At 42.2% G+C, this 19,914-nt stretch overlaps 1 long non-coding RNA gene across 3 annotated transcripts in view; it reads left to right on the top strand.

The window, feature by feature from the left end:
• The window catches only part of LOC115272222, a 38,843-nt gene that overhangs the window by 3,028 nt on the left and 15,901 nt on the right, over positions 1-19,914 (top strand). For 2 of the 3 annotated variants that reach the window (XR_003900308.1, XR_003900312.1), the window contains exons 2-3: positions 296-471; positions 15,752-15,875. This is a non-coding gene — a long non-coding RNA (uncharacterized LOC115272222). Of the gene's footprint in view, positions 1-295; positions 472-15,751; positions 15,876-16,782; positions 16,945-19,914 lie in introns of those variants that run through there. The other variant, XR_003900307.1, reaches the window with a different exon arrangement.

Here is a 19,914-nt window from a genome sequence, read left to right as displayed (position 1 = left end):
GGCGTTCAGGGTCCAGATGCAACCAGAGAAGTCCAAGACTTTTACAGGGATAAAACTAATCATTAATAAATGTTAAACAGTAATAAATCATGTCATTAAACCCTAATAAGCCATTAAAGAAGAACTTAGGCAAGAATCTTGTTAGAGTGGAAATGAGGGTAGAGAGGGTCAGGGTGGTGAATGTGTGTCCCAGGAGGTGGTGGCGCCCCTCACCCGTCACACAGAGCTCACCGGCCCTGTGATGTTATTAATAGCATATCTAAACCCAGCCTCTTCTATTTGTATAATTGTGGAGTTGTAATCACCTATTTCAAAGAACCGAGAGCGTCAGACAACTGAAAACCCAAGATGCAGATTGACAAGAAGGCAGAAGACACACCTTCCTGAGAGCAGAGGTGGTGAACTGGAAGAAGTAACGGGTGGAACAACCGTCAGGGTCTCCAGCTTCTCTAACTTGGAAGGCGTCACTAGGTGAATAAATCGCACACCCCCGCTCACCCCCGCAGAAGCCAGGATGACCCCGTGGGGAGACTGGGAGAAGGAATAGAAGTTGTTAAGCGTTCCCATGTCGAGTTTTTAATAGAGCCCAGGATCCAGCGGGGCCATAGACAGTTTGTGAAGTAGGCCAAGTTTAGTTCCTCCCATGGCTCCTTCCACCATTCTCTCTCCCTCCTACACAACAGTTTCTATATTATAAGCTCAGAGGAAGTACCAGGCACTGGACCAAGCATGTTGAACATATTCACTCATTTGTATCTTACAGCCATCTACTGGGCTAGCTACTATTACCATCCCCATTTTATAGATGAAGAAACTGAGGCTTGTGGGATTAAGGAACTTGATCAGGACACATTGTTAGGTGGTCCAGAGGTACCTAAGGTTCTTATGTCTGTGCTTTCAGTCATTTAGCAATAAGGCTATAGCCAAGATACCATCTTTGAATTTTGTCTTCTGTTGGCTATTTTCTCTTAAAGTATTACTCTTCCCAAAGATTTCTGGTACTGGAGATGGCTTCTCTAATCTGACACAAGTCACAAGTCACTTCCTGCTTTGATATGTAATGGATTCATGAAAACCTATGAAAATCAGAAGGATGGATATCTAGTAATAGACTTTGATATTATTTGTTTAAGGGATAAAAGGACTCCCAGAGATTTAAAAAATAATTATAAAAATGCTAACTATGACTTGCCTTCTAGATACTATATTTGATACTACACTTCCAGATTCACTGTGCTATTTAACTTGTTCTTTTTCTTCATAATTGAACATACAATCAACCTTCCATTGAACATCTAATTGAGGCCAAGGACTGGCCACTTTTAGCATACCTAATCATTTCTATTTTTGTACTAATTTTATTAAATTGATGATACCTTCCTGCTTGTTTTCACGAATGTCAGCACTTTCTTTTTCTGTTTCCCACTCATTTTTATAAATGAATATTTGAATAATCAGACAACTACACGAACCTTCCATTACCATGATGGTACTACTATCGAAACTGAACAGTTATGTAGCTCTATTATAGGAAAACTCCCAGTGTTGTTTGTCAGCTAATGAATGAGCACCTGAATTCAGCATGTGGAAAACAATTCAGGGGTAGGAGTGTCTAAGATATTGAAAGAGTGGGCAGTATGATGGTTAAACATATGACAGTCAAGGACAATAAATAGATCAGTTTAGCAAATGTTTGAGGGTCTACTTGTGTGCTTTGCCTTGTGCTAGGCCTGTGGACACTAAGAATGACCTACACCCCATGATCCTTTTGAATGGGCCCATTTGTTGGGGTGATATTTGGGGTTAAGGGGATCTGGCATTAAGTTTTTTTGGCCAGACTTCCCACTATGACCACTTCATAGTGGTTCAGCTCACATTTATTAAAATGTATTAGGTGCTGGGAACTAGTCCAAGGGCTAAGGACAGAGAAACACAGAGATGTGCCCTAAGGAGCTTCTAGACCAGTGTGGACACAAAAAGATAAACAGATAATCCCTTTATAATTCAGTTAATGTGTATAAACAGGGTGCTATGGGAGCATAGGGAAAAACTCCCAGCCCATCTTGAAAACTCAGAGAAGGCTTCTTGGAAGATTTCTAAAGAATACGTAGGAATTAGCCAAGTATGGAGAAGTAGAAAGGGTGATTTAGATAGAATGAACAACAAAAGCAAAAATGTAGACAAACATTTGGGGCTACAGTTCTGAATCTCAGTGAATCAAGGTTGAAGAGTTACAGAAGGACCAAGGTATGGTAAATACTGCCTAAGAAATCTCAAATCATCATATCTGGAACTGGACTGTGGTCAAATGACTTGTCAGCAATTATTTATTGCTGAAATGCTGGAGTAATTTTGATTTTCCCTCAAATGTAACTAAATCCACTTTTCTACGCTGATGATGGGCCAACTTGGGAACTCTTCTGAGTTCTCTGACAAAATAAAAACAGAAAAATACCACTATCTGGAGGAACTGTTGAGCCCTTGAGGATCATATAGAGCACAAACTAAATTTCTAATTAGGCTACAAAAAATGAAATTAATTTATCCATAGGCATAATCCTGTCACAGGAATGAGATCCATCACGCTGACCAGATTTGACTTTTCAACAGATTTATTCCCCTAAAATGGGAGAAGTAGATTATAGTAATCCTAGTGTGATCTCCAGAGGTCTTTTACATGAGGGGAGTATCTACCTCAGCCCTTTTCAAAACATATGACTTGTACTTGGAACTGCATAAACCCTCTGTCCAGAGTAACTTGACCTCCCTCCCAAGACCACCCAACAGACCACCTCCTGTTAGCACTCTCCATCTTACTGCTCCTCATCCAACTTTTCTGGTTTTTCCCAGCTTAGCTCCCCAAATGTATCACTTCTTACCTTTATTTTTAATTGCTTCATTAAGATATCATTTCCATATGACACAATTCACCCAATTAAAGCCACTTCAATGGCTTCTAGCATATCCACAAAGTTGTGTGTCCATCACCACTATCAATTTTAGGACATTGCACCACCTCACCATGCAAAAAGAAATCCCACAGTCCTTAGCCATTAGCCTCCAACCTCCCATTCCCCTTAGCCCCAAACAACCACTAATCTACTTTCTGTCTCTATAGACTTGCCTATTCCAGACACTTCATAGACATGGAATCACACAAGTTATGGCTCCTTTCACTGCTTACCTTTCAGTTAATGATCTGACCTCAGAACCTTGTCCTTGGACACTGTATGAGTATCTTTCTCTTGGCTTCATGTACCACCATTTAGAACCATGTACCACTGGTTAGAATCAGATATGCCTGACTATTCTGGTAGCGACATGGTCAGCTTGGGGAGCATCCTGGAGCTATGATCAACCCTTTCTCTTGGCACACAAGAGAACCAAGAGAAGACCTGGAAAAGCTGACTTCCCCACTTCAGTGGCTAAGAGATTGCATGTACTCTTTGAGTGCCCAAAGAGCTTATATTACAGATTATAACAATTTACTGCACATAATGTACTACAATTCACTGAGTTCCCTTGCAGATCATCACTTCAGTTAGACCTATGAATCCTCTTTACACACATATCTGCATTTATCTGGAAAATGCTTTGTCATCGCAAAGGCGGAAATCTTGTTTATACTATGCACAGGCAGGAGAAATGATTTTCTTTTGATGTCACATTATTTCTTTTTAAGAAGGCATTGACTGCACAGGTTGTAATGCCCATGGTGATGTGGATTATCTTGAAATCTTTTAGCCTTTCTAGTTTCTTGAGTTTGCCAAGAAATATCAGCAGCCAGTAGACATAATGGGATTGTGAGTTCAGACACCCCCTGTGTTGGGCTTGTGCAAAAAGGAAACCAAGAGGAGGAACTATTCATCAGTACCCATCCTCACCCACGCCTCTATAATTACAAACAACGGTTGCAGTGCAACCCCAAAACATAAACATGGTGAGCTGGCTGAAGCCCAGGGCTCTATTTATAGCCTCCATGGACCTACTAATAGCCTTAACCCCCTCCTTGAAACAAACCCCAAACTGGGAGCAGGGGGCAAAGAGGCAGTCTCTGTTGTGAGGTGAAGTGATGACTTCCAATTCAACATGGTCCATGTATGGATGGCCATTGAAAATATCTAGCCATTTTGAGTGAAGCATATCTCAAAAATAAACTTTTTTTTTTTTTCTGGGAAGGCCAGACAACAACACAGAGCCAAAGGATTTCCAGCTCAGACTTCAAAATTACAGGGTTTAATTGGGAGGTGTGACAGGGGCACGTCATCATTGCATGGACATTTGACCTGAACTGTGTTTGTTCAGCCAAGACAGGAAGTGGTCATGAAGTGTGACATAGTGGAAAGAGCAGGGGCTGGGAAGTCAAGCAGCTCCACATTTAGCTGAGCGACCTTGAACAAGTTTCCTGCTCACTCTGAACTTTAGTTTTCTCCTCTGTAAAATGGGAATACTAAAAATAACTACCTCATGGGGAGCTGTTAGAATCGTATGTGGCGTACTGATGCTCACATGGGATTTTTTATGAGCAAATTATTAATGATGCCTTATCATAAATCAGGATTTCTGAAATATTTGGTTGATATAACTCGCAGTGGGTAATTCTGTCATGTCTTTGGGATGGCCTATATTATTTTTTTAAGTTGTAAAGAATTGAAAGATGTATTTAGAGATTTTTCTCCTATGTAGATCCTACTAAGGTTTTGGAAAGTTGAAAATAATTAGTTTGCTGTACATTATGTATTTGCAATATTCAAAGGTAATATCTATTTATATAGCATAGTTGCAAATTCCATTTCTTGCATATTTTAGTAAGGAACAGCCCATATGATAGGTTTGTTAAATGATATATCTATTTTAATATTCAGGAAAACAAAGCATAGAAATTCTATATCTAGGTAAAATTTTATTTAATCTTAAAGAGGATCAGAGAGATCATTGCAACCATCCTCTCCTCCATTCATCTACAACATCTTTGAGACATGGGCACCCAACATCGGCTCGAATCCTTCAAAATCTAGGGACCCTGGGGTGCCTGGTTGGCTCAGTCGGTTAAGTGGCCAACTTCTGTTCAAGTCATGATCTCAGTTTGTTAGTTCAAGTTCTACACTGGGCTCTGTGCTGACAGCTCAGAGTCTGGAGCCTACTTTGGATTCTATGTCTCCCCTTCCCTCTCTGCCCCTCCCCCACTCATGTTCTGTCTGTCTCTGTCTCTCAAAAAATGAATAAACGTTATAAAAAAAAAACATAACAAAACAAAAACTAGGGCCTCAGAGGAAATCCAGTCCATTTTAAGGATCACTGATTACAGATAAGAAGTTATTCCTTCTATTGAGCCCAGTTTGATCTCTTTTTCTCTCATTCATTGGTCCTGTTTAGCCAGTAAGGAAAAAACAAAACAAAACAAAACAAAAACAGAACAAATGTCTTCCTCTACATGATCTGTGTGATGGCCCTCAAACTTTGGAAGAAAGAGACCAGGGCTCTTCAAGTCTTCTCTCCAAGCAACTATTCTTAGCTTTCTCACAGAGCCGCAAGAAAAGTCCAAGTGTTTTGCTCAGTTAAATTCCCATTATTGGGTTTATTTGTTTGTTTATCTATTTATTTAGTTATGAGCATTATCAGCCACTCCTCTTCTTTCTCTTTCAAGCTGAATTGACTCTCCTTATTTGGACTAAATCCAACTGTGTAAACTACATATAATAACATTTTCTCCTCTGTCCCTCAGCGAGGCTGGAACACTCTCATTCCCTAAGTTCACTGATGCATGTTAGGGAATACAGATCTCACTTCGCTTCTATGCTAAACCAAGCTAAAAACATTTTGGACATAAACCTGGAGACATGTGTGTATGCTTGTGAGCGTGTCCACACACACACACACACACACACACACACACACACACACACTCTTGTAGGGCATTTGAAAGTCAGAAAGAAATTGTTAATTATCCCGCTTTGGGTTTCTATGTAAGTAGAGATGATTATCCATTTAAACTTACATGAAATCTCTAGTCACAAAATCTATATTATAGTCACTGCACTAAGACCAACTTGATATTTACTTGATAATAGTTCTTGTGAAATGATCTTGACATGGTGATAATAATAGTAATAATAATAATAGCAATAATAATAATAGCAATAATAATAAAAGCAATAATAATAATAGCAGCAATGATAACCATAGTTTACTTACTAGCTTACTTGCTTAGCTTGCTGCCTCTTAGATACCATGCTAAAAACACCTATCTTCTTAATGGGAAAAACTATGTGATAAATGTTACTATCCTACTTATAGATGAGGAAAACCAAGGTACCAAATGTTGAAATAACCTTGCCTAGGGTCTCTGGATGAGTACTTGGCAACTGTCACCGTCAGGATCATAGCTGCGATTATTGAAGCCCAAAGTCCAAGTAGCTGGATTCCAAGCCACTTGCTGTTAAATGACTTAAAGTCAGGGCTGCAAATTGGGCTCTAAGCAATATTTTGGGAATTAAATCACACGTAAAATGAACTAGGGTAGCTGGGTCCTTAATGACATTAATTATAATAACATATAACATTACAAAATAATAATAATGACAATAATAAGCCATGGTTAATTATTCTGTAAAGTGAAGAATTATTGTGAGATCATTCCCAAATTCTTTCTTAAAACCTAAGTATCAACTTGAGGTGTCAGATAACCTCTTGTTCATATCCCATACTGTCTCAAATAATATTCAAGCAATGAGGCACAGGGACTCCTATGATAATCGTTTATCTTTTTATGCCTTTTGTGTTTTCAGCCTTTGTCATGTACATTCTCATATCTGATATGAATTGAGTTGTTCAATAGGTGGAGTGTTTTGCAGTTTATGAAATTGCTCCCTATCACCACTTTTTGTTAACAGAGAAGGAAAAATGAGACTTAGAGAGAAGTAGCTTAGCCAGGGTCACCAGCCAGAAAATGATGAAGTCAGGATTTTAATCCACATCACTTAAAATGTAGTATATCATCCAATTTTAAAGCCAAACAATAGATGATTTTTGAGTGATTTTGAGAGAAATGTTAACTGACAAAGAGTATGTCTCTTAGCAACCACAGAAGTTTCATGGAATTCATTTGATTTTTATCAAGATTCACACTGGGAACCAGGCATTAGACTGTTGCCTTGCCCAAGTTCCCAGAGGCCATTGTGCAACACCACACATTCGCTGTTTCTGAGCAGAGAGAGGAGATGACTAATGGGCATGTCATCAACCAGAAATGGATAGAAAAATTCTTGCCCTTTCCCTGATACTGAGTGAACCAGCACAATCAACCGCTAGAAGGGGAGGAATAAACCCTAGTTCACAACCCCGAAGGGAGGAGTGACATGAATTTCAGATGCTTTCTCTTAAAAACTCACACTCAGGCACTCTCCTATTCTAAATAATCTGTCCTTTTCTACGCAGCTAGAAAAAAAGCATTGCTTGCTAGTCCAATAACAGAAGTTTGGACAGTGAAGCATGACCTTGGTCTTCCCCTCTCTGCTGATGCATCTATTGTACACTTCTTTGTTTGCATATTTATTCATTTATCTTTGTACAAATACAGAAAATACCACAAAGGCAATTTCTCCTAAGGAGAAAAACTACAAGTGTAAAATCTCACCATCCTAACTCATCAGTCAGTTTCATATTTGGAGAATTCAGCAGATGTGATCATGTGCATGTGATTTATAGATGCAAGATGGAGGTCGGTTTTTGAGTTTCACCTGGTATTAGGATGAAAACAATCTTCAAGCTTTGAGCAAACTTTCTAATACCTTTCCACTGATCCTTAAAACATAATAATGATGTGGGAAAATTGTAGCTTGTATTAAGATATGAGTTAAAGTCACAAACATAAGAACTTTGTGGAGAACAGAAGCTCTAACTGGGTGGGAATACTCACTTCATTATGGGGACATAGCCCTATAGCTAAGGGACATATGGCCCTCTCTGCTCCACACTAGCAGATTATAGTATAGGCACGGGGTCATTTACACACAGAGGGTCTTTTATGCAACAAAAGCATATGCAGCAATTGATGTCCTAGCCCTTATTTGTGTCAGGTGTATGCACACAAGCAATACCAACACGTGGAAGGCATATTTTTCTATTCTCAGGAAGTTCAGAATCTAAAGGTGAGGACAGATGTTGAAACAATCATTTCAATTTAGTAGAGAACAGATAGTGAGGGCTCTGGGTAGTGACTCCAGAAACTCCAAGAAGCCTCCCCAGAGAGGGAGGCCTTGGGAGAATTGGTTTGAATACAGGCACATTTGCACTTCAGGCATATTTTCCCCAAATAACACACCTCTTCATCTTCTCCCTCTTTTATTATCTCCCTGTTTGCATCTCCTCTATGCCTCTCTCCCCAGGCTCCCCATTCTCTGTTGGGGAAAGGAGGCTAACTTTGTAGACTGGTGGAAAATAGTAGTCTAAATATTGCTATGTCTTGCCTAACATGCTGTCTTCTCTGGTGTCTACTCTCTCTGGGAGCCAATTAAGTTGTCGTCCTCATTGTCATCATCGTTGTTGTTATTGTTGTTGTTGTTGTTTGTGAATCCTTCCCCCTCCAGTTCCTGTTTGCTGTGAGCTGTATGTAGAGCAAAGACACAGAATTTGTGGCTACAATGTTTAAGAAATTCACATGGTTGGTGCTGTCCACTGTAAGATGAATGTAAAAGTGCCACATATATGTGTGTGTGTGTGTGTGTGTGTGTGTACACATATATATAGTATATGTAGTATATAGTATGTAATTGATTGTGCATTAAAAGCTGCAAATCGATTACTCTTTCCCTTTTAGTCATTCTACCTCCAGAGGTCAGGGGAACTTTAAAAGGGGAACTTTAAAAAATTTTTTTAATGTTTATTTATTTTTGAGAGAGAGAGAGAGAGCACAAGAAGAGGAGGGTCAGAGAGAGAGGAAGACACAGAATTCAAAGCAGGCTCCAGGCTCTGAGCTGTCAGCATAGAGCTTGATGTGGGACTCAAACCCACAGACTATGAGATCATGATCTGAGCCAAAGTCGGATGCTAACTAACTGAGCCACCCAGGTGCCCATGACTAAACAATTCTATACCTCACTCAGTGCCCACCATAAGTATAGTCACCATCTGTCACCACATGCTATTATTACAATATGATTGACTATTGCTTATGCTGTACTTTTAATCTCCATGGCTTATTTATCTTATAACTGAAAGTTTGTACATTTTAATCCCCGTTATTTTGTGCACCAATCCCCTCCATACTTCCCCTCTGGCAACCACCAGCTTGTTCTCTATACTTAAGAGCCTGATTTTTTTTTTATTTTGTTTTTGAGATTTTACATATAAATGAAATCATATGGTGTTTGTATTTTGTTGTCTGACCGATTTCACTTAGCATAATACCCTCTAGGCCCATGCATGTTTTTGTACGTGGCAAGATTTCATTATTTTTTATGGCTAAGTTATATTCCAGAGAGAGAGAGAGAGAGAGAGAGAGAGAGAGAGAGAGAGAGTATACCACATCTTCTTTATCCATTTATCTATTGATGGAAACTTGGTCTGCTTCCATATCTTGGCTATAAATAAAGTTGCAATAAACATAGGATTGCATAGATCTTTTCAAATTTGTGTTTTTGTTTTCTTTGAGTAAATGCTCAGTAGTGAGATTATTAGACCACTTGGTATTTCTATTTTTGATTTTTTAAGCAACCTCCATACTGTTTTTCACAGTGGCTGCACCAGTTTGCATTCCCCCCAACAGTGCCCAAGGGTTCCTTTTTCTCTACATCTTTGCCAACACTTGTTTCTTGTGTTTTTGATTCTAGCCATTCTGACATTTATGAGGTGATATCTCACTGTGATTTTGATTTGTATTTCCCTGATGATGAGTGATGTTGAACATTTTTTCATGTGTCTATTGGCCATCTGGATGTCTTCTTTGGAAAAATATTCAGATCCTCTGCCCATTTTTAACTGTTTTTTTTTTTAGTGTTGAGTTATATAAAGTTTTATATATTTTGGATATTAATCCCTTTTCAGATATATCATTTGCACATATCTTCCTCCATTCAGTATGTTATCTTCCTGCTTTGTTGATGGTTTCCTTTAACTGTGCAAAAGCTTTTTATTTTAATGTAGTCCCAATAGTTTTGTTTGTTTGTTTGTTTCCCTTACCTCAGGAAACATATCTAGAAAAATGTTGCTAAGGCCAGTATCAAAGAGATTACTACCTATGTTTTTTTCTAGGAGTTTTATGGTTTCAGGTCTTACATTAAGATCTTTAATCCATTTCAAGTTTATTGTTGTGTATGGTATAAGAAAGGGGTCTAGTTTCATTCTTTTGCATGTTGCTGTCCAGTTTTCCCAGCACCACTTTATTGACGAGACTGTCTTTTCCCTATTGTGTATTTTTGCGTCCTTTGTCATATATTAATTGACCATGTAGGTGTGGATTTATTTCTGGGCTTTCTATTCTGGTCCACTTATCTATGTGTCTATTTTTATACCAGTGCAATATTGTTGATTACTGTAGCTTTGTAGTATATTTTGAAATCTGGGACTGTGATAACTCCAGCTTTGGAGATTGCATTGATACAGTGTTATGAATTCCTTACATACATTATTCTTTTCCTTTTTAAAAAATTTTTTTAACGTTTATTTATTTTTGAGAGACAGAGACAGAGCATGAGAAGGGGAGGGGCAGAGAGAGGAAGACACAGAATCTGAAGCAGGCTCCAGGCACCAAACTGTCAATACAGAGCCTGACAAGGGGCTTGAACCCACAAACCATGAAATCATGACCTGAGCTGAAGTCAGAGCTTATTCAACTGAACCACCCAGGGGTTCCTCCTTACATGCATTCTGAGTGCCCATTTGAGTCCAGGCCCATGTACCATCTAAGAGAGACTCGCCAAATACCTCCCACTCAGCAGGTAAATTTTGCATACTTATTGAATTACTTGAAATTACATTGTTTTTATTTGCTTTTGTGTATGTGTGTGTTTTGGCTACTGGGTCCTACTCTTATCCAGATGTAAGTCAGGGCATAGATAAAATAGCAGTTAAACAAATACTAAGTTTGAAAGACAGAGAGAGAGGCAAAGAGAGAATGAAATAATGCTGCAAGATAGGCACTAATATCCTGATGTAAAAGACAAGGTAACAAGGTACCTGGCACTTAGTAAATGTAATTTGCCTGCAGTATGGCCAAGAGATTAGGAAAAGTAGATAGGCCCCAGGTATTTCCTGGCTTCATCACTTTCTAGTTATATAGTACTGGACAAGTTGCTTAATTGCTCTCGGCTTGCTTCCTCGCCAGTAAAATCTATCCCATATGACTGTATGGATTAAAGAAGGTAATGCAAGCAGAAAAACTTGAGTCAGTGCATGTCACAGCATTAGAACTTAACAAACATTGCTGACCATTATTATTACAGAAGTTTGTAAAGTGAATACGTGATGGAACCTTGACTGATTCCAAAACCTTTGGGCTGCATCTGCAAGGCCATGTGTGCAGCCATCCCTGGCCTTCCTCTCAGAGCAGAGTTCTAGGAAGTGGACGTGTCCCTGCCTGCTGAATCACTCCTGACATGATCTGGCTATGAACAACACGTGCTTCCAGCTCTACAGTTGCCTGGGTCTTGCCACCCCCCAAGCTCAGGGGGCAGCTGATAAAGTTCATGGGCTTTGCCACTAGGATGGCTCAGAGGACCCGCAAGGCCTCCAGGGAGCTGCGCCCTGCCACCCCAGCAGAACTTCTGTCCTGGAGGAGCGAGTGGGGCAGGGAGGTGAGGGGCTGCGTACAACAGAGTGCTTGGAAGGGAGAAATGGGAAACCAGCAGTACCACTCTGTAGCCAAACCACAACCTTAAAGAACTTCAATGGAAAAACTCGGTGAGGAGTATCTCTTAACCCGGGAAGACAGTGATTTCTATGGCCAAAAACAACAAATCTAAAAAAAAAAAAAAAAAAAAAAAAGCAGAAGGAATTGAGAAAACAGCCAGAAACATAGGCCGTACCACCAAATGGCACAGTATTGAGACTAGAGGGAAACCATTTCAAACTCCAGCACTTAAAGGCAAGATAAGGAAATGTCAAATTATGAAATAGGTGAGAAAGAAACAATGAATCTATTGCTTATTGAAGGGCATAATTAAAATATATTCCTTGTTAATTTATATCCTTCCTGTTTCCAAAGAAAGGATTTGAAACTGCAACTCAAAATGAAAACTGCTTTGGAAAAAACGAAATGAAGTTCTTGTTCCCAGACTACTCTGAAGTATGAAGAGCATTTCAATCCTTGTAGGTCTTCAGCATGCAGGGCCCCACGTCCATAGATGCCAAGAAGCTAAGTAAAAGCTTGGTAAATACTTCCTCCAGTCTCATTTACAAACAAGGAAACTGAAGCCAAGGTAGGGGAAGAATGTTCTAAGGAGCACAGTCAGTCAGTGGATCAATGAGAGTCCAAGTGGGAAAAGAGACACCACACAGAGTGAAACAGGAAATTTCATGCAAGGAATTGGTTACACAGGTGATGGGGATGAGGAAAAGCCAACAGGAGCCAGTGAGGCAACCCAACATTACCAACAGCAGAAAGCCAGCAGCCCCAGCTGGAAGGAAAGGAAGGAGGAGGCAGACTTGCCAGAGCTCAGGGGTCACTGTCCTGGCTGATGCTGGGAGACTTGTCCTGAGGGAAGTGGCACCACCAGGGTTAGAGATGGCAGTCTGAGACGCAGACTGGGCAGAGAGGAAGGAGGAGAAATGACCTGGCTTGCCTTTACTCCCACCCTCCAATCATCTCAAACCCAGCAAGGAGACACATTGGGGATGGGAGATGCCAAAACAGGGGAAGAACAAGGCTCAGGTCTGTGACAATAGTGTCCATCATGAAATACTCATTTCCTGGGGGCCCCTCTGGGCAGCGCTTCTGTCCTGGCAGAACACATTAATCTCTTGGTAGCAAGTATGAGAACTGCCTGTCACGTATAAACTATGGGGACTATGTCACAATTTGCCAGTGAGTGTACTTCTGGTAAGTTTCCTAATCAAGGCAAGACTCACACAATGGAACACCATTATCAATCCTTCTGAATAGCAAATTTCTTTTAAAAATGTATTTGTTTGAATTTCCATATATTGAGTTGGTCTTCTTTTTCTTTATGATGGGGGACTTCCTGTAAACAGAGGCATCCTAAATTTTAAGCTTAGAGTGAAAGAATTGCCAGGAAGTGGTTTGTGGAGGTAAGGACATTAGTCCCTTACAACAGCCATCGGCTCCCTAAGCTATCCCCAATAGACATACAGTTGAAGTAAAACCCTTGAACCATATAGAGCTTCAAGACGGGCTTCTCATCTCGACCTTGGAAGTCAATTACGATCCTTAAGACCTCTCTCTATATAAACTCCACAGCTGCACTTACCAAGAGGCAGGGGCACATTTTGGAGTGTCAGACAACTTGCTCACCGTGGGCATTGCCCAATCAGAAGGCTGGGGATGATTACAGAACATTGTCCCAAGACCTCTTGTGTGCCAGGAGTTAACCCTTTCAGTGTGGCATTTTTAAGAGAGCAGTGGGGGGGGCGGGGCGCCTCGGTGGCTCAGTCGGTTAGGCAGCCGACTTCGACTTCAGCTCAGGTCATGATCTCACAGTTCGTGGGTTCAAGCCCCGCGTCGGGCTCTGCGTTGACCGCTAGCTCAGAGCCTGGAGCCTGTCTTCAGATCCTGTGACTCCTTCTCTCTCTGACCCTCCCCTGCTCATGCTGTCTCTCTCTCTCAAAAATAAATGAAAACATTAAGAATTATTAAAAAATAAGAGAGCAGTGGGGGGTAGTGGGGGAAGAGGCAGGGCAGCAGCAATTTGCCCACAAATTCAGAAGCATCTCAATAGTTTGGTAACCATATGGCTGTCCTGGTGCCTACGTCAGAATACAGCACTGCCATACAGCACTGTTCCCAAAACAGGGTGCGCCCTGACAGGATGGAAAGCCAAATGGTAGCCAAGCAAAGGAATCCTAGCAGCTCAAATGGTAGTTCCCTGTAAGCCCCCATGTTCTCTCCAGGACCACTGCTGACTCCAGGGCAGTGACGTCTCTAACCTGTGCTCAGGTGTTTGTCCCCTACCACAGCGCTGCCCACACAAGAGCACCCATGTGAGGAAGGAGCCCATGGACGCTAGTGGAGTGGATGAAAGGCTGAGATGCTCTCCCTCCCTCATGGACAAGTTTTTGGTTTTGTTGGTTTTTTTTTTTTCTTTTTCCAAGATCTCCCAGAAAAAGCAGAACCTTTGCCCAGACAGGGCAAGTGTGTCACAAAGTTCTGCTTTCACTGTGTGTTAAATGGAAATGATTAGGCAAGTAAGTAGTAAGAGATTCCTCTCTGCATTTCCTCTGTATTGGGAGGTCCTGCCTGTGCCTCGGCACAGACAACAGTAAAAACTACCATGATTTGCACTGATAACCCCAGGATGCCTCACTTATCTGTCATCAGGGCTTATCCACAGAGAACGTGGCTAACGAGGCCACTTCCTGGACACATGCTGGTGTGAAGATGCTGATGTGTGGTGCATGTGTGTGTTTAGGACTGACTTTAAGGAGTTAGTGTTCACCAAAGTGGTAGCACTTGTTTTGAGTGTTTGTGGCTAACCAAGTGCTGACTTTGGGCTGTGGGATCTGGACAAGACTCACAAAACTATTGCCCCTAAGACTATGGAATCTGTCTTCCTCACCACACTCATCCACCAAGTGCTGACTGTATGCCAGGAAGGGCATTTTACAGCCTCCAATGGAATCAGTAGTTCGGCAGCATCTCTTTGTCCCCATTTTACAAATCAGCAAACTGAGCAGATGTTCTTGCCTCTCATGGGGATAGGTGGTGAGACCTGGATACCCACCTCCAGGCATTTCCTGGCTGGACTGGATGGGTTGATGTGTGAGATAAGGTGAAGCATTTTGGTTGGCTAAGCCGTAGGTTGAGAGTTGGTACATCTGTCAGAGATTCTCAAACCTGGCTGCATTTTTTTAGAATTCCCTGGGATGCCTTCTAACAATACCAATGGTGGCGCCTCTCCCCAGATCAATTAAATTAGTTTGTTAAGGATGTACCTTGTGCATTGTTTTTTGTTGTGGTTTTAACTCTCTGGGTGATTCTAACGAGCAGCCAGGGTTAGTAAATGCTGCTATGGACTCTAGTTTTAACCTGATCTTTTGGGCAGCTCGTTTACCTCGGGTTTCCGTATCTGTAAAAAAAAAAAAGGCTTCATGGTGGCAGCAGCTCACCTCCCAGAAATGGGAGCAGTAATGCAGGAGCTAAAATATAAGAAGTCGGGTGTTGGAGTCCCAGGTACTAGCTATGTGGCTACTGTGTACAAGCTACTTAAACTTTCTTAGGCTCAGGCAATAACTGACTAATGTGGTTTATGTGAGTTAAATTGTGGAAATTAAATTAGATGGCTCAGGGTGCCTCATGGGTCAATTGGTCAAGCATCTGACTCTTGGTTTCTGCCCAGGTTGTGATCTCATGGTTTGAGGGATCAAGCCCCATGTCCGGCTCTGTGCTAGCAGTGAGAAGTCTGCTTGGGATTCTCTCTCCCTTTCTCTCTGTCCCTCCCCCACCTCTCTCTCTCTATCTCTCTCAATATAAATAAATTTATTTTTATTATTTATTTATTTTTAATTTTTAAAATTATTTTTTATTTATTATTATTATTTTTTTAACGCCATGCCAGTTTCATCTTGTTTTCTACCCAAGTTAGGTTTTGTCAAGAAAGAGTGTAAGGCACGAAAGGAACAGTCCCACCTAGAAGCCTCTGCGGTGGACGACGGAGGGACCGAACTCGGCAGAATCCTGCTTTTCAACCTACTTCTGCTGGAAGGTGGGCAGTAAATTTTTTTTTTAAAAGAAAGAAAATTAGATGACTCAAATAAGAATTTATACCTGGCATAGAGGAAGCGCCCAATGTGTTTTCATTATTCGTGTTGTCCAACTTCCCTGAGTTCTTTGGAAGTACTGTCTACCCAATATAGTGGTTTTCTAGTAATGATTCAGTATTATTACAGTGAACTGTGGTTCTCAAGTCCTTGGAAATGGAAAATGTTGCCTAAACTAAGGGGAAGAAGGAAAAAGGATGGACTAGGAGACCCAGAACCAAGAGACATTTCCCAATAGTGGAGAAGAGTTGGTCTGGTCTATTTCTTCACACAGAATTGGCAGAAATCAGTTTAACCAATGGCACATTTCCCTAGCCGTTAAGATAATTTAGGTAGAGTTTCCCAGATGCCCCTCACACAAGACCCCCTGGGGTTTCGATGAACTCCAGCTGAAGGCCGTCAGCTGGAATGGACAAGGCACCTGAGGCTTTTGTGTGGGCTGCAAGGCAGAGAAATAGCAGCAGCTCAGGAATGAAGATTAACCCACTATCTGAGTTCCCCATGAGCTGATGCTCTGGGTGCCCCATGCATGCATCTCCACAGGCTGCCAGCATATTACTAAAGCTCTGCAAAGTGACCTGGCTGTTCAGGGTCCTGGCAATGTAATAATCTAGCCCAATAAAAGAGGAGGCCAGACTCGGCCTTGTTGGAAATAAAAGTCCATTTAAGTAACTTTAAGATAGATTAAAAAAAAAAAGAATTTCACAGCTTTGAACACAAGAAGGATAAATTCAGATACCTCATTTGTTGTCTCTCTGTGGAAGACACTCCATTTTTTCCAACACAGAATGGTACTCAGCTACACTTGGAAAGCCAAGTGGCTCCTTCTGGGTTTTCTTCTCCTTCCTGCAGGATTACATCATGTTAAAGAGTCTGGAACATGGGTTCTGAGAAGGCCCTACATAGCAGCAAAGCATGGTTGGCTTAAGGTCTAGATTCAGAGAATAGCAGTCTGGGACCCCTATTCAACAGCCTCTCAGACCATGACTCCCCATGCTCACCGGAAAAATAAAAGCCAACATTAAAAAATTTAAAGCCAAGAATAACAGAACTTGTAGTCCAAGTTACCTATTAATTCAACATTTGCTTCTCTGTTCATCAAACTTAAGTTAGTAACTATAGCTAGTCTATTCAGTAACTGCTTGGCATCCTGTCCCAGGGTTCACAGAATTGCTTCGGGGGGTTGGGAACACTGGTGGGGAACACTGGTGGATCTTCAGGTATTCTTTGAAGCAAGTTCTGAAGGCCTTATTACTTCCCTGACCTGGAATGGCTTGGATAACTCCCCTTGGCTTCTGTGGCAGGAACTTCTACTTCAGGGCGTTAAGCAGGAAGAGCTATGGTGTTATATGTTGGGGACCTAGGTTCCCACTGGGGTCCTATCAGGAGTGACTCTTTCTGCCTGAAGGAGACTGTATGACTGGTCATTGTAGGGAGGCAAGCAATGTGACGGCAGCTGGCCAAAATGACAGCAGGTCTTAGCGCAGCCATTTCTAGGTTATGTAATAGACCAGCAGTCAGTGTCTTTCAAATCCATTTGGAGAACAACTAAACTACAAACCCAACTGATAAACCCTTGGTACCTGACAGCAACCACATTAGCGGAGATTGAACATCATGAATTCAAAGAGACATAAGGGCCTCCAAACAAGGGCAATACCCACCTCAGTCCAACAGCACTGGACAAGAATGATGTGGAACATAGAAGAGTCTGGAAGAGAGGGCCACGTGGGGCCATAGTGAAGAGTGTTCTGGAGAGGCTGGCTGGTGGTCCCTGCCAGGCCCTGCAGGGGCTGTCTATGAGTCTGTCGGTGCATCCATAGCTGTCTGCAGGTTCTTCCTTCCTCTCTGAGCTCCCTGTGCTCACCGTGGGCTATCCCCACCTGCGCCAGCGTGGAGGGAAGCGGTGGGGCGGCACGCCTGGTGGTCCTGCAGGCCTGGGGACCGTTACATCACAGAGTACTAGGCTTCTGGTTCATGAGACCTCTTCAACAAACGTCTCCTCCTCCCAAAGGCTTTACCACAGGGCTTTCAGGGGGCCTTCTTTTCCTGTCATTCTCCCAAAAGCAGTATTCAGCCCAGCTCCCACTTTCTCCCTCCTTCTCTCCTGGATGTTTTCCTATAACGTCCAAGCCCTGCTCCTTTACTCTGAAGAGGTTTCCCACTGCACGAGAGCATCAGCCTGGCCCCCAGCCTGCGAGCTTCCTTCTGCCCTGGGCAGGCTCCACATCTCAACCTGGACAGTGCTGCCCATGAAGGGCATCTGCATAGACTGCACAGATTCACACGTTCACTGTGGACTTGTTGGAGGCCTAGCTTGTGCTGGGCTTCTCTTCTGGAAAACAACACAGACACAAACCTCTGCTCTTGAAGCTTCCGTTCTAATAGGGGAAAACAAAGTTTTATCCAACACATACACACAGGCAAACACAGATTTGGTAATTTCCATGTGCGTGCTTACATCTGTAAGCCTCTGGGTTCTATCATCCTCAACAAATCCTGCTGGCAGTTTCTTTGTCTACTTGCTCCTCCCCTGTGTGGTGGTGGGTGAACAGGGCAACCCCCACAGGGGTGGAAGGGACCACACTGTCTGAGGGTCTGTTCCTACAGGAGCAGTACTTCAGAGAACAGGGCCTGCAGGGGCAGAGCCGGGGACGAGAATGCCATGTGGGCAAAGTGCAAAATGGGAGTCAAGAAACCAGGACAGGCAAAGTGAGGAGTGGTGGCAGAGCAAATTGGGAAGTGGCCCCAACAACACTGGAGGCAGAGAGACGGTGGTGTGGCAGTTCACTGAAGAGTCTGGGTACTCACTGTATACCTGCACTGTCCTTTCTCCTGGTCCTCTCCCCCGAGCTCCTCGAATCCTCCCCCACAAACCCCGAGGAGGCAGGAATCTTGTCTATCTTGCTCAGAATAGTGCTTTGCCAATAATAGGTATGTGCCAGGTGGTGACTGGTGGACTGAATTATGAGCTTCCCCTCTGAAGCCTTCCCAGCCCACCCCCTGATTTCTCTTTCTTCTGAGCTGAAGCCCACACTCACCTGGCAGGAAGCTCTCACAGTGTGGAAAGCACACAGAATCAGACCCCAGCCCTGCCTCTTACCGGATGTTTCCAAGCTACTTGAATTCCCTCCACCCTCAGTTTTCTCATCTGGAAAGAGGGATCCTCACAGGCTGGTTGTGAGACCCACGGGAATAACGTGTAGGCACGGAAGTCCCTGACACTTGAAGCCACGAATTCAGCAGTTCTCTTGCACTGCCACATTTGATGCCTCTTTTGTACTTGCTTTGAATTCTTTAGCTTTTCCGCTTAACAGTAACAGGAGTGGCTCTCATTTATGAGCAGCTACCCTCTACCTCTCCACACTGCAGCTGTTGGGTGCATACATTATCTCTAATTATCACACCCTCCATGAGCTGGAATTCGAATCCTGATTCGTCTGCTGTATGGCTTTGCTGGCCTCCTCGCCTAGAGCATATACTTAGGCTGTATGGCTGTGCTAAGTTCAAGGTCAGAAGTCACATCTTTTTTTTGCAGGTTTTGCAATATTTCATTATTTTAAAATTTTATTTTAGTTTTATTGGGGTAGAATTGACAATTAGAAGTATATGTGGTTAAAGTGTGCAACTTGATGTTTGGATATACGCATATATTAGTATATGATTGCCATGATCAAGCTAGTTAATATAGCCATCACCTTACATAGTTCATGAGAACACTTAAGACATAGCTTTTAACAAATTTCGAGCATAAAATACAGTGTGGTTACCTACAGTCACCATTACGTACATTAGATCTCCAGGATTTATTCATCTTGCATAACTGAAACTTTGTACCTTTGACCAACATCTCCCCAATTCTCCCTCCTGAGCCCCTGGCAACCACCGTTCTATTCTGTGTTTATGTGAGTTTGACTATTTTATTTTATTGCTTTAAATGTTTATTTTTGAGAGAGAGAGAATGCACATGTGATTGGGCAAAGA

Source organism: Suricata suricatta, chromosome 2, assembly GCF_006229205.1.
Source record: "Suricata suricatta isolate VVHF042 chromosome 2, meerkat_22Aug2017_6uvM2_HiC, whole genome shotgun sequence".
Taxonomy (NCBI): Eukaryota; Metazoa; Chordata; class Mammalia; order Carnivora; family Herpestidae; genus Suricata; species Suricata suricatta.
This window is presented reverse-complemented; position numbering and strand designations above follow the sequence as displayed.